This window comes from Dermochelys coriacea, chromosome 6 (genome assembly GCF_009764565.3).
Source record: "Dermochelys coriacea isolate rDerCor1 chromosome 6, rDerCor1.pri.v4, whole genome shotgun sequence".
Classification (NCBI taxonomy): Eukaryota; Metazoa; Chordata; order Testudines; family Dermochelyidae; genus Dermochelys; species Dermochelys coriacea.
Genome location: NC_050073.1, coordinates 106,811,513 through 106,826,970, shown reverse-complemented (window position 1 = coordinate 106,826,970; position 15,458 = coordinate 106,811,513).

Sequence of the window (15,458 nt, the reverse complement as noted above, 5' to 3'; positions counted from 1 at the left end):
TCCATCCCCGCGCGCAGCGGCGGCCGGGGGAGTTGGTAGCGCCTGGAGAGCGGCCTCCGCCCCGCCCCCTCCCTGGGGGCTCGCGCCCCGCCGCTCGGACGGGCCCAGGCAGAGCCGCTCTCCCCCTTTCCAAGGCTCGGAGCAGAGTCGCTTCCCCGGCTCAGCCAGGCTCGGGGTAGAGCCGCCCACTCTGGACTAAGCCAGCTCTCCCTCCCTCCCACCCCCGGCAGAGCCGCCTCGGCGGGGCGCAGGCACTGGCCGGCGAGCGCTGGCTCTTGGGCTCACATAATGCCCGGGGGCCGGAGGCAGCAGCCCTGGCCCGCGGGCTCATTCAGCGTCACGGAGATGGGCTTTGCCGCCGCTGGGGATGAGGACTGAGCTGCTCCCGGGACGGTTACCCGGGGTGGTGCATGGGCTCAGCTTTTCCCGGCGTGTATCTGGACTTCTGCAGAAGTCGGTTTGAGACCCGCTCCCTATTGATCGCAATAGAGGCTGCAGATGCGCATCATTTCTTGGGTTTAGCTACCCCAGCATGTGATCACAAGTAACTGGTAGAGGTGCACTCTGCATGGGCATCTCTCTATTTTAAATTGATCATCCTTTTTCTTTTAGTGAAGTTTTCTAGTTGAGTGACACATGCATTATTCCACGAGGCCCACCTCCCTGCAAAGGTTATAATTTGAAAACAGGAGCTACTTTTTAATCCATCCAGATATAAAAAAGGACCAGAACAACCCTGAACAAATTAACATCTTTCCTGCTTATCTTAACATTATTATTTGTATTACTGTAGTGCCTAGGACTCCTGCTCAAGGACCAGACTTAATTGTGTGATTTTCTGTAAAACTACAAAAGAAAAAGATGATTCCTGCCCCAAGGAGCTTACAATTTAGGTATAAAACAAGAGACAACTGTCACAGACGGAGTACAAGAAAACAATGGACCATATTGGTCAGCCTGATATGTAGTGGTCTCAGCACACTAGTCTAGTTGTTAAAAGAAAAGGAGTACTTGTGGCACCTTAGAGACTAACAAATTTATTTGAGCATAAGCTTTCGTGAGCTACAGCTCACTTCATCGGATGCATTTGGTGGAAAATACAGAGGGAAGGTTGATATACACACACAGAGAACATGAAACAATGGGTTTATAATACGCGCTGTAAGGAGAGTGATCACTTAAGATGAGCCATCACCAGCAGTGGGGGGGGGGGCGGAAAGGAGGAAAACCTTTCATGATGACAAGCAAGGTAGGCTATTTCCAGCAGTTAACAAGAATATCTGAAGAACAGTGGGGGGCGGGGTGGGGGGGAGAAATAACATGGGGAAATAGTTTTACTTTGTGTAATGACTCATCCGTTCCCATTCTCTATTCAAACCTAAGTTAATTGTATCCAGTTTGCAAATTAATTCCAATTCATCAGTCTCTCGTTGGAGTCTGCTTTTGAAGTTTTTTTGTGGAAGAATAGCCACCTCGGGTCTGTAATCGAGTGACCGGAGAGATTGAAGTGTTCTCCAACTGGTTTTTGAATGTTATAATTCTTGACATCTGATTTGTGTCCATTTATTCTTTTACATAGAGACTGTCCAGTTTGACCAATGTACATGGCAGAGGGGCATTGCTGGCACATGATGGCATATATCACATTGGTAGATGCGCAGGTGAACGAGCCTCTGATAGTGTGGCTGATGTGATTAGGCCCTAGGATGGTGTCCCCTGAATAGATATGTGGACAGAGTTGGCAACGGGCTTTGTTGCAAGGATAGGTTCCTGGGCTAGTGGTTCTGTTGGGTGGTGTGTGGTTGCTGGTGAGTATTTGCTTCAGGTTGGGGGGCTGTCTGTAAGCAAGGACTGGCCTGTCTCCCAAGATCTGTGAGAGTGATGGGTCGTCCTTCAGGATAGGTTGTAGATCCTTGATGATGCGTTGGAGAGGTTTTAATTGGGGGCTGAAGGTGATGGCTAGTGGCGTTCTGTTATTTTCTTTGTTGGGTCTGTCCGGTAGTAGGTGACTTCTTGGTACTCTTCTGGCTCTGTCAATCTGTTTCTTCACTTCAGCAGGTGGGTGTTGTAGTTGTAGGAATGCATGATAGAGATCTTGTAGGTGTTTGTCTCTGTCTGAGGGTTGGAGCAAATGCGATTGTATCGTAGAGCTTGGCTGTAGACAATGGATCGTGTGGTATGATCTGGATGAAAGCTAGAGGAATGTAGGTAGGAATAGCGGTCAGTAGGTTTCCGATATAGGGTGGTGTTTATGTGACCATCGCTTATTAGCACCGTAGTGTCCAGGAAGTGGATCTCTTGTGTGGACTGGTCCAGGCTGAGGTTGATGGTGGGATGGAAATTGTTGAAATCATGGTGGAATTCCTCAAGGGCTTCTTTTCCATGGGTCCAGATGATGAAGATGTCATCAGTGTAGCGCAAGTAGAGTAGGGGCCTTAGGAGACGAGAGCTGAGGAAGCGTTGTTCTAAGTCAGCCATAAAAATGTTGGCATACTGTGGGGCCATGCGGGTACCCATCGCAGTGCCGCTGATTTGAAGGTATACATTGTCCCCAAATGTGAAATAGTTACGGGTGAGGACAAAGTCACAAAGTTCAGCCACCAGGTTAGCCGTGACATTATCGGGGATACTGTTCCTGACGGCTTGTAGTCCATCTTTGTGTGGAATGTTGGTGTAGAGGGCTTCTACATCCATAGTGGCTAGGATGGTGTTTTTAGGAAGATCACCAATGGATTGTAGTTTCCTCAGGAAGTCAGTGGTGTCTCGAAGATAGCTGGGAGTACTGGTAACGTAGGGCCTGAGGAGGGAGTCTACGTAGCCAGACAATCCTGCTGTCAGGGTGCCAATGCCTGAGATGATGGGGCGTCCAGGATTTCCAGGTTTATGGATCTTGGGTAGCAGATAGAATACCCCAGGTTGGGGTTCTAGGGGTGTGTCTGTGCAGATTTGTTCTTGTGCTTTTTCACGAAGTTTCTTGAGCAAATGCTGTAGTTTCTTTTGGTAACTCCCAGTGGGATCAGAGGGTAATGGCTTGTAGAAAGTGGTGTTGGAGAGCTGCCGAGTAGCCTTTTGTTCATACTCTGACCTATTCATGATGACGACAGCACCTCCTTTGTCAGCCTTTTTGATTATGATGTCAGAGTTGTTTCTGAGGCTGTAGATGTCATTGTGTTCTGCACGGCTGAGGTTATGGCGCAAGTGATGCTGCTTTTCCACAATTTCAGCTCGTGCATGTCGGCAGAAGCACTCTATGTAGAAGTCCAGTCTGCTCTTTCGACCTTCAGGAGGAGTCCACCCAGAATCCTTCTTTTTGTAGTGTTGGTAGGAAGGTCTCTGTGGGTTATTATGTTGGTCAGAGGTGTGTTGGAAATATTCCTTGAGTCGGAGACGTCGAAAATAGCATTCTAGGTCACCACAGAACTGTATCATGTTCATGGGGGTGGAGGGGCAAAAGGAGAGGCCCCGAGATAGGACAGATTCTTCTGATGGGCTAAGAGTATAGTTGGATAGATTAACAATATTGCTGGGTGGGTTACCGGAACCACTGTTGCGGCCCCTCGTGGCATGTAGTAGTTTAGATAGCTGAGTGTCCTTTTTCTTTTGTAGAGAAGCAAAGTGTGTGTTGTAAATGGCTTGTCTAGTTTTTGTAAAGTCCAGCCACGAGGAAGTTTGTGTGGAAGGTTGGTTCTTTATGAGAGTATCCAGTTTTGAGAGCTCATTCTTAATCTTTCCCTGTTTGCTGTAGAGGATGTTGATCAGATGGTTCCGCAGTTTCTTTGAGAGTGTGTGGCACAACCTGTCAGCATAGTCTGTGTGGTATGTAGATTGTAATGGATTTTTTACCTTCAATCCTTTTGGTATGATGCCCATCTGTTTGCATTTGGAGAGGAAGATGATGTCTATCTGTATCTCAAATAAATTTGTTAGTCTCTAAGGTGCCACAAGTACTCCTTTTCTTTTTGCGAATACAGACTAACACGGCTGCTACTCTGAAACTACTCTAGTTGTTGTCTTTTTTTTTTTTGTAGGCCTTATAGAAAAAGAGTTTGAAGGACAGTTTTAAAGGAGGCTTATGTGTTAGCTTTGCGAATGTTTACGGAAACCTTTTCCCACTCGTGGGGCAGCATGGGAGAAAGTACCGAGGTGTGTGTTTGCGAATCTAACAAGTAGGGAAGAGAAGAGGGAGGCAAAGATGGGCAGGGCTAAGAAAAGGATTTTTGCAGCAGAATACTGAATGGATATGAGCAGAGTAAGAAAACTTTTGTCAAGGCCAGCTGTTGCAGTAGTCAAGATGCAAGAAGAAAGCCTGAACAAGAGTTTCAGCTGTGTGGATGGATGGGAAAGATAGGTGTTAAAAGCATCCAAATAGAATTTTATCAAATGTCCTTTTGGCCCAAAATTACCTTTCAGCTGAGAAAAAGCGGAAGAAAATTTAACCCACAGGGTAATGTTGTCAGAACATTAAATGTCTGAAAACTAGGAATGAAAGTGCTTATTCATCTGTAACTATAGCACTGCTATAAACGGTTGGTAAAATTTACTAGATGCTTAGAAGCCAGAGGCCAGTATGAAAGGTAAAAAGGCCCTTTCCCACTCCCAAACAGTGAGTACCACAGGCAACACTGGTGAGAAGTTCAGAGTCAGACCTCAGTTCAAGTCGCTGGGATTCCTAATAGTGAGCTATTTCACATTTTGTAGAATGCAATTTCAGAAAGATGGCACTGCATCTGCTAAAATTTGGAGAGTTATTTTTGTGACCACCAAGCTAGAAACTTTTACTTTATGAAAAGTCTCATATTTCCTTTTATCCCACTTGTTATGGAAAGCATCTCAGTCAACAGTAACAGTTAAGCGACTAGATTTTTCCAGATCTGGTATAGTATATGCAATAATCAGTGTGCTGAGGTGGTTGATCAAAGACACAATTCTATCTGTTCTAGTAACTTCCGAATCAAACAAGTGATTTATATATTCACCGTAACATTAAATTGTACTATTAAATCACAAGTATTGTGTTATCAGTATGGGAGTGACTATGCAAAAAAGATGATGTAATGTTAATATGAATATGACTATAGTAGTATAGCTGTGTTAATGTCTGAGCATGCCCAGTATAAACTAGATGTGTCTGGAAGCCAGAACTGATTACTGAATTGGGAGTTGCTGCAGTTAACTGTTGTCTTCTCTCCAATCTGCCTTCTGAATGCTTCCTAAACACCACAACCAATATTTTTTTTAGAATACATGGACTGAACAGTTTAAACTTGCAAAACAATTAAAGCATCAAAATACCTAGCTGTTATAAACCACTGAAATTGTTTAAGAATGTGTTGATATTGGACCAGAATGTCCGGTATGCCACTGAAGGAAGCAAGTTTATTCATCTAGTTCTGCTCATCTTTATTGGGCATTCCTTTATTTAAAAAAAAAATATCCCTTTTCTTAGGGTTTGTCCACCACCAGAAGTTTCACTGGTTTAAATAAAGGTGTGGTGTTAAACTGATGCAAGAGTGCATGCAAAAAGATAGCAGCACTCCACCCACAGGACAAAGAGTAGAGGATCTGGTGAATAATTATCATTGTATGCTAGCCTCAACTGTCAACACAGTGGCCGGCAAACAGATAATTCCCTCCTGTTAGCCACACAGATATCCTTGGATTTCTATCACCCTGTGCCAGATGAAGAGAGAATCAAAAACTCAAGCACCAATATTGGAAAATAAAGGCTGAAACAGATACATTGAACAAAGAATTTCTCCAAGCCTATGTCTCAGTTGAAGCTGCCAAATCCTGCCCTTAAGAAGTGATTAAGGGTGCTAAACCACTTTATCAATCCTGAGTGCCTACAGCCCACAATAAAACCCAGCACCACACACTGCGAAGAATTATCATCCTACTTTGCCAAAAAAGATCTCACACTTTTGGGAAAGCTTCTCAAACAGCATGGATTTTCTACCTCTTACAAATTACAGTTCAATAATTCTTTGGGAGTATCCTTTAGACTAGTATCTGGGTACCAACTCCCACTGAATTCTATTTATATCCATTCTCTTGAGTAAGGCTCTGTCCTGCTGGCATGGTCTGCTGTGCTGTAAAGGTTAAACACTAATTTATTCAGAACTATATACAAATCAAATTCTCCTAGAGGAAATCAACAGTTTAATTTCAGAACTGCACATATTTATAAAAAGAAAAGTAGTACTTGTGGCACCTTAGAGACCAACACATTTATTTGAGCATAAGCTTTCGTGAGCTACAGCTCACTTCATCGGATGTATTCAGTGGAAACTACAGTGGAGAGATTTATATACACATACAGAGAACATGAAACAATGGGTTTTATCATATACACTGTAAGGAGAGTGATCACTTAAGATGAGCTATCACCAGCATGAAAGGGGGGAGAAGGAAGAATAACTTTTGTGGTGATAATCAAGGTGGGCCATTTCCAGCAGTTGACAAGAACGTCTGAGGAAAAGTGAGGGGTGGGGGGGGAGATAACATGGGGAAATAGTTTTACTTTGTGTAATGACCCATCCACTCCCAGTCTCTATTCAAGCCTAAGTTAATTGCATCCAGTTTGCAAATTAATTCCAATTCAGCAGTCTCTCGTTGGAGTCTGTTTTTGAAGGTTTTTTGTGGAAGAATTGCCACTCTTAGATCTGTAATTGAGTGACCAGAGAGACTGAAGTGTTCTCCGACTGGTTTTTGAATGTTATAATTCCTGACGTCCGATTTGTGTCCATTTATTTTTTTACATAGAGACTGTCCAGTTTGAGCAATGTACATGGCAGAGGGGCATTGCTGGCACATGATGGCATATATCACATTGGTAGATGCACAGGTGAACGAGCCTCTGAGTTTGGCTGATGTGATTAGGCCCTATGATGGTGTCCTCTGAATAGATATGTGGACAGAGTTGGCAACGGGCTTTGTTGCAAGGACAGGTTCCTTGGTTAATGGTTCTGTTGTGTGGTGTGTGTGGTTGCTGGTGAGTATTTGCTTCAGGTTGGGGGGCTGTCTGTAAGCAAGGACTGGCCTGTCTCCCAAGATCTGAGAGAGTGTTGGGTCATCCTTCAGGATAGGTTGAAGATCCTTGATGATGCGTTGGAGAGGTTTTAGTTGGGGGCTGAAGGTGACGGTTAGTGGCATTCTGTTGTTTTCTTTGTTGGGCCTGTCCTGTAGTAGGTGACTTCTGGGTACTCTTCTGGCTCTGTCAATCTGTTTCTTCACTTCAGCGGGTGGATACTGTAGTTGTAAGAATGCTTGATAGAGATCTTGTAGGTGTTTGTCTCTGTCTGAGGGGTTGGAGCAAATGCGGTTGTATCTTAGAGCTTGGCTGTAGACAATGGATCGTGTGGTGTTATCTGGGTGAAAGCTGGAGGCATGTAGGTAGCAATAGTGGTCAGACAGGCCCAACAAAGAAAATAAGAAAACGCCACTAACCGTCACCTTCAGCCCCCAACTAAAACCTCTCCAACGCATCATCAAGGATCTTCAACCTATCCTGAAGGACGACCCATCACTCTCACAGATCTTGGGAGACAGGCCAGTCCTTGCTTACAGACAGCCCCCCAACCTGAAGCAAATACTCACCAGCAACCACACACCACACAACAGAACCATTAACCAAGGAACCTATCCTTGCAACAAAGCCCGTTGCCAACTCTGTCCACATATCTATTCAGAGGACACCATCATAGGGCCTAATCACATCAGCCACACTCAGAGGCTCGTTCACCTGCGCATCTACCAATGTGATATATGCCATCATGTGCCAGCAATGCCCCTCTGCCATGTACATTGGTCAAATTGGACAGTCTCTACGTAAAAGAATAAATGGACACAAATCGGACGTCAGGAATTATAACATTCAAAAACCAGTCGGAGAACACTTCAGTCTCTCTGGTCACTCAATTACAGATCTAAGAGTGGCTATCCTTCAACAAAAAACCTTCAAAAACAGACTCCAACGAGAGACTGCTGAATTGGAATTAATTTGCAAACTGGATACAATTAACTTAGGCTTGAATAGAGACTGGGAGTGGATGAGTCATTACACAAAGTAAAACTATTTCCCCATGTAATTCCCCACCCCCCACTGTTCCTCAGACGTTCTTGTCAACTGCTGGAAATGGCCCACCTTGATTATCACCACAAAAGGTTTTCTTCCTTTCCCCCACCTCCTGCTGGTAATAGCTCATCTTAAGTGATCACTCTCCTTACAGTGTGTATGATAAACCCATTGTTTCATGTTCTCTATGTGTGTATATAAATCTCTCCACTGTATTTTCCACTGAATACATCCGATGAAGTGAGCTGTAGCTCACGAAAGCTTATGCTCAAATATATGTGTTGGTCTCTAAGGTGCCACAAGTACTCCTTTTTTTTTTTTTGCAAATACAGACTAACACGGCTGCTACTCTGAAACCTGGCACATATTTATAAAACATAATATATCAGTGCAACTGGATTGTTATGAATGACCAGATAGATTCATAGATTTTAAGGCCAGAAGGAACCATTGTGATTGTCTAGCGTGACCTCCTGTATAACATAAAACTTCCCTGTATTAATTCATCCTTAAAGTTCAATAGTTGCACTTGAACTACAGCATATCTTTTAGAAAAACATCCAGTCTGGATTTTAAAATTTTCCCTGATGGAGAATCCACCATACCCTTAAGTTGTTCCAGTGATTAATTTCCCCTCATTGTTAATCATTTGTCTTATTTCAAGTCTGAATTTGTCTAGCTTCAACATCTAGCCATTGGTTCTTGTTATACCTTTGTCTACTACACTGAAGAGCCCCTTATTCATCCAATTTCTATTTCATATATAGCTATTTATAGACTGTGATCAAGTCACTCCTTAACCTTCTCTTAGGTAAGCTAAATAGATTGAGCTCCTTAAGTCTTTCACTATAAGGCATGCTTTCCAATCCTTTAGTCATTCTCATGGCTCTTCTCTGAACCCTCTAATTTATCAACATCTTTCTTGAAGTGTGTATACCAGAACTGAACATAATATTCCACTAGCAGTCATACCAGTGCCAAATACAGAAGTACTATAATAACCTCCCTATTTCTACTCAATATTCCCCTATTTACTCACCAAAGTATTGCATAAGCCCTCTTGACCACAGCATTGCACTAGCAGCTCATATTCAACTTATTATCCACCTTGAACCCCATGTCTTTTTTCAGAATCACTGCTTCCCAGGCTAGAGTCTCTCATCCTGTAAGTATGGCCTACATTCTTTGCTCCTAGTTGTATGACCTGACATTTAACCATATTGAAATGTATATTGTTTGCATTCACTCATCTTACCAAGTGATCCAGATTGCTCTGTTTCAGTGACCTGTCCTTTTCATTATTTACCACTGCCACAATGTTTATGTCATCTACAAACTAATTTTATGTTTTCTTCACGGTCACTGATAAAAATCTTAAACAATATAGAACCAAAAACTGATTGCTGTGGAACCCCACTAGAAGCACACCAACCCGATGATGATATTCTATTTGCAGTTACATTTTGAGACCTATCAGTTAGCCAGCTTTTAATGCAATGTAGTGTGTGCCATGTTCATTTTATATCTTTCTAGGTTTTTAATCAAGAAGTTGTGCAAGTTAAATGCCTCACTGGAGTCTAAGTATATTTCATTTACACTATTCAATTTATCAACCAAGGTGTAATCTCTTAAAAAAAGATACCAAGTTAGTGTGACAGGATCTATTTTTCTTAAGTCTACATTGATTGTCATTAATTATATTACCCTCCTTTAATTTTTTATTCATCAAATCTCTTAGCTGCTGTTCTATTATCTTGCCTGCAATTGATGTTAAACTGAAAGACCTATAGTTACCAGGGTCATCCTACTTACCTTTTTTAATATTGGCACAACACTAGCTTTCTTCCATTCTTCTGGAGCTTCCCCAGTATTCAAAAACTTATTGAAAATCAACATTAAGAGTCAAGGGAATTCATTGGCCAGCTCTTCTAAAACTCTCAGATGCAAGTTATCCAGCCTTGCTAATTTTAAAATGTGTATCTTTTGTAGCTGCTGTTTAACAACATCTTTAGTTACTGTTAGAGTGGTTAGTATTTCATCATCATATGATATCAATACATCATACATACATATGGACAAGCTATCATAAATAAAACGGTACAGCTATAAACCTTCATTTAATTGATGTGACAGAAGGCGGTATATTGTGTAACTGCATATCTTTTCCCCTTATTTTTAATACAATTTGGGCTCGTCAACAGTGAAAATAATGCTTAAGTATTGTGACGGGGCAAGGCCAGATGGCTATGGAAAAGTAGTCTTATTGGGATCCGGGAAGTGGGTGGGCGAAGCCCGTCCACTGCTAAAGGATCCCCCCCAGCCTAAAAGGGGGATCCACAGGACCTAGATGCCCAAAAAATTCCGGGGGACAACTAATAAAATAACAGGGATAGGAGTGCGGTCAAAGGGTCAAACGAAGGGAACCGGACGGAGACACCGAGCAGAGAACCCAGGACAGCACCCATTGCTCCTCAAAGGCGTCAAGGGAGTCAGAGGACGCCGCCCAGAGGAACTTTTCCCGGATACGTGAACGGACCGAGGATCGGAAACAGGCTGCACAGTCACAGGAGACTCCATCGGCCAACCTCCTCACTCTGGTTTTGTAGATGGCCATTTTAGCTAGGGCCAGGAGGAGGTTGACCAGGAAATCCCGTGACTTTGTGGGGCCACGGATAGGGAGTGCATAAATGAGAAGGTGAGGGGAGAAGTGCAACCAAAAACGTAATAAGATATTGGTGAGGAGCCGGAATAGGGGCTGCAGCCTGGCACACTCCAGGTAGACATGTGCCAGGGTATCCCTCACGCCGCAAAAGGGGCAGGTGTCTGGGATTGAAGTGAACCGCGCCAAGTACACGCCCGTGCTCACAGCTCCGTGAAGGAGCCGCCAACTGACATCCCCGGTGGGCCTTGGGACTAAGGTGGAATATAGGCTGGCCCACCGGGGCTCCTCACCCTCCGAAGGTGGCAGGAGGTCCCGCCATTTTGTATCGGGGCGGGACACGAGGGTGCGGGCGTGAAGGGTGTGGAGCACGAGCGTGTAGAGATGTTTTCTTGGCGCGGTTTGAAAGCAGACCGGCTGCATCTCGTGCAGCCGGCTTCTAGTGAAGGTGTCGGTTGGGTCCACGGGGCAGGGGTCCAATTAAAAGGTCCGGCGGGCCTGGGGTAGCTGGTGGACGGGGCGTACCCACATGCAGGACCCGGTCGAGATAAACCCGAGCAGCGGGCGGCAAAGCGGCCTTCACCTCCTGAAGTATGCGCCGGAGAGTACAAGGTCTGGAAAGCCCCATGCGCTGAGCGAAGGTTAGGGGATCCAGCCAATCTCCCCGGTCATAGTCCAGGAAGTCTCCGACTCTTGTGACCTCTGCCAGGACCAAACTCTGGTGCACCGAGCGGGACTCCGCCACCTGCACACGGAGCTGGGGTTTGTGTAGCAGGGGCTCCGCGAGGAGATCTGCCCCCTCGGTGGCCGCCACGGACCTGCTCGTCGTAAAGAGTTTCCAGGTCCGGAGGAGGTCCTGGTAGAAGACCGGCAGCCCGGAGAGGTCTCGCGGAAGACTTCTCAGATGGAGATAAAAGAGCTGCCGGTCGTATCGGAGCCCTCGGAAGCAGCGCAGGAAGGCGTGCGCCAGTATGCTCCACGCCGGACTACCTGCACCATAAAGGAGCCTCTGCAGGGTCTGGAGGCGGAAGACATGGACCTGAGTAAGCAGACATTTTAGGCCCTGCCCTCCCTCCTCCACAGGTAGATGGAGAACCCCTGCCGGGACCCAGTGCAGTCCTGACCAAAAGAACTCCAGAATCGATGTCCGCAGGTTGGTCAGGAAAGCCGGGGCCGGGACCAGGGTGTTGAGCCGGTACCAGAGCATGGACAGGACTAGTTGATTAAGCACTAACGCTCTCCCTCGAAGGGAGAGGCACCGGAGTAGTCCTGTCCATTTCCGGAGCCGCTCTATCACCCCGCCCTCTAAATTCTGCCAGTTCTCTGGCGGAGAGGGATGCGTGGCAGAAAGGTAAACGCCCAGATAGAGCAGCGGACCCGTGCTCCACCGGATGGCCTGAAGCGCGGGTGGGAGGGAGCTCGCCTGCCGCCAGTCCCCTACCCCCAAGCCAGAGCTCTTGACCCAGTTGACCCGCGCAGAGGAGGCTGCTGAATAGATGGCCTGGCAAGCCTCCACCCGCACCAAGTCGCCCGGGTCCTGGACCACGAGGAGCACGTCATCAGCGTACGCCGACAGGACCAGCCGCAGCTCCGGCTCCCTCAGCACCAACCCTGTCAACCTTCTTCGGAGGAGACAGAGGAAGGGCTCGATCGCCAGAGCGTACAGCTGGCCTGAGAGGGGGCACCCCTGCCGTACTCCTCGCCCGAAGCTGACCGGTTCGGTCAGGGTCCAGTTGAGCCTTACCAGACACTCTGCGGAAGCATACAGCACCCGGAGAAAATTCACAAACCTGGGTCCGAAGCCAAACGCCTGCAGAGTGCTCAGGAGATACCCGTGATCCACCCTGTCGAACGCCTTCTCCTGATCTAAGGACAGGAGGGCGAACGACAGACCATCCCTACACCCAAGTTCCAATAGGTCCCGGACCAGATATAGGTTGTCGAAGATTCTGCGGCCCAGGACGGTGTAGGTCTGGTCTGGGTGGACCACGTCCGCCAGCACGGACCCTAGCCTCAGGGATATGGCTTTTGCCACGATTTTGTAGTCCGTGCTGAGGAGCGAGACGGGACGCCAATTTCATAAATCGCGGGGATCCCCCTTCTTCGGCAATAAGGCGAGCACGGCTCGCCTGTACGAAAGAGGGAGGACCCCGCTCTGTAAAGACTCGGCCCAGACGGTGACTAGGTCTGGGCCCAGGACGTCCCAGAACACGCGGTAGTACTCCACGGTCAGCCCGTCCATGCCCGGAGATTTATTGGTGGGCATGCGACGGAGGGCTTCCGAGAACTCGGCCAGAGTGAGAGGCAGCTCTAGCCGGTCTCGGTCGCCCACGCTGACCGTCGGGAGTTCCTCCCAAAGCACTCTGCAAGCGTTAGGATCGGTCGGATCCGGGGAGAAAAGGCTTGCGTAGAAGGCTCTCGCCCTCTTGCACATCTCCACCGGATCCGTGAGGGGGGTGCCATCTTCTGCCAGTAGGCAGATGATATGTTTCTTAGCCCCCCTCTTTTTCTCCAGGGCGTAGAAGAAGCGGGAGCCGCAATCCATCTCCCGAAGGAGACGGATGCGGGATCGAACAAAGGCACCCCGGGCCCGATGGTCCTCGAGGGTCCGGAGCTCCTCCCGCTTCTCCCGGCACGCTCCACAGAGGGGTGGATCCTCGGGGCTGGCGGCCAGACGCCTCTCCAGCTCTAAGACCTCCTGTTCCAACTGCTCTATCGCCGCATCCCTCCGTCGGCTGGCGCCCCGGGTGTAGTCACGGCAGAAGAGCCGGGCACGAACCTTCCCTAAGTCCCACCACCGCCGCGCCGACGAAAAGGCACGCCGCTGCCCTTGCCAGGCCAGCCAGAACTCCCGGAAGGACTCCATGAAGCCCGCATCCTCCAGCAAGCAGTTGTTAAAATGCCAATAGGCCGGCCCCGGCCTCTCCGCGCAGAGGGAGGCTGTCACGGTGGCTATATGATGGTCAGATAATGGGGCCGGCCGGATGCTGGAGGAGTGGGCTCGTGAAAGATGAAAGCGTGATAAATAAATGCGGTCCAACCGGGAGTGGCGCGACCGATGGGCCTCCACCCGGACAAAGGTGAACGTGGAAGTGTCATCCGGGTGGTGGTCGCGCCAGACGTCCACCAGGGAGTGGTTTTCGACTATCTCCTGGAGGACGGCGACGGCGGCCGAGCTCTGCTCGGTCCCTGAGCGGTCCCGCTCCTCAAGGGTGATGTTTAAGTCCCCTCCCAGGACCAGGCTCTCCTGAGGATCCAAGGTGCCGAGGAAGGCGGAAGCCTGCTGATAGAATTGCAGCCGCTCCGGGCTCGCTGCTGGGGCATAGATGTTGACGAGGTTGACTACGAGCCCCTCCATGCGGACCCGGAGGTGCAGCAGGCGGCCCGGCACAGCCTCGGCGACCCCCAGCACCTCGGGCCGTAGGTAGGGGGAGAACAGGGTCGCCACTCCAGCCGTACGAACTGTGAGGTGGCTAAAGTAGACCCTGTCCCCCCAATCCAGCCACCCGCTGTCTTCGGCGGTCGGATCCGTATGGGTCTCCTGCAGGAAAACCACAGAGTACCTCCCCTCCCGAAGGAAGGAGAGCACCTGGGACCTGCGGAGACCCATCCTACAGCCGCGGGTGTTCAATGTTGTGATGGTAAAGGGTGCCATGAGGAGGGCTGGGGGGGATCCTCGCCGGCAGGGATGCTCGTGGCTCCCGGCGGGCCGCGCAGCAGTCCGTGACCCACCCCGTAGGTGAGTAAGGAGTCACGGAACAGGCGGACCCGCTGGTAGGCCGCGGCGCCCTGCTTCCCGGTCCTTTTCCCCTCCCCCATGAGGGCCCTTGTGGCCCGGAGGATTTGATTAAAGTCCCCCCATCGCTGGAGGGCAAGCTGGACTTTGTTGCGGGAGCCACGGACGTCTTCTAGAAACTCCCGCAACTCCTCTCGCATTGCATGGGGGGCTGGGGTTACGGTCTGGTTACTCCCCGACGGCGTCCTTGCTAGAGCCCCGTGGCCCACCGAGATGGGCAGACAGGGTGCGGACCCCCGACGGGGCTCCTGATGGGTTGACCTGAATGTTGGGGCGATAGGGGGCGGCGGAGGGAGGATAGCAGCCCGTGGTGGGTCGGGACGGGTAAACACAAAGGCCGCTCCCTGGGAGTCATCTGTTGGAAAGGGAAAGGAGACAGTCCCAGGAGTGGCAATAATATCTCGGGAGGTGGACGGGATAAGGGCAGGGGCAGGGGTAGAGGTGAGAGTCTGGGTGGGGAGAGGGCTCTCAGTGAGGCCGGGCACAAGCTCTCTGGTGGATTTGGCAGCCACGGCATCGGGAGGTGGACTCTCTTCTGAAGGGCCCTCTCCCGGGAAGGAGGTTGAATGTTCCTCACCAGCAAGGGGTGCCCCTGGTGGCTCAGGTTCCAGCCGCGTGGCACTGGCCATCGCCTCAACAGGCTCGGCGGCTTTCAGCGGGGTGCCCTCTGCAGCCGGTTTGATGGAGGAGTCTAGGGGCTCCTCGGAGGTGGGAGCAGAAGCAACGGTTAGGGGGAGGGAACATGGGGAAAGGGGGGCTGGAGTGAAGTCACCCAGATCGAGGCCCGCTGGCATAGGATCGTCCTCCCCCTTGGTGACCGGGGTCAGACCCAGGGCCTCGATCTCTTCATATATAGACGGGAAAATTGTTTTCCGCTACCCCGGGATTCTCCCCGCCGGCACCTGACGTGACGGTTGCTTCGGGGCACA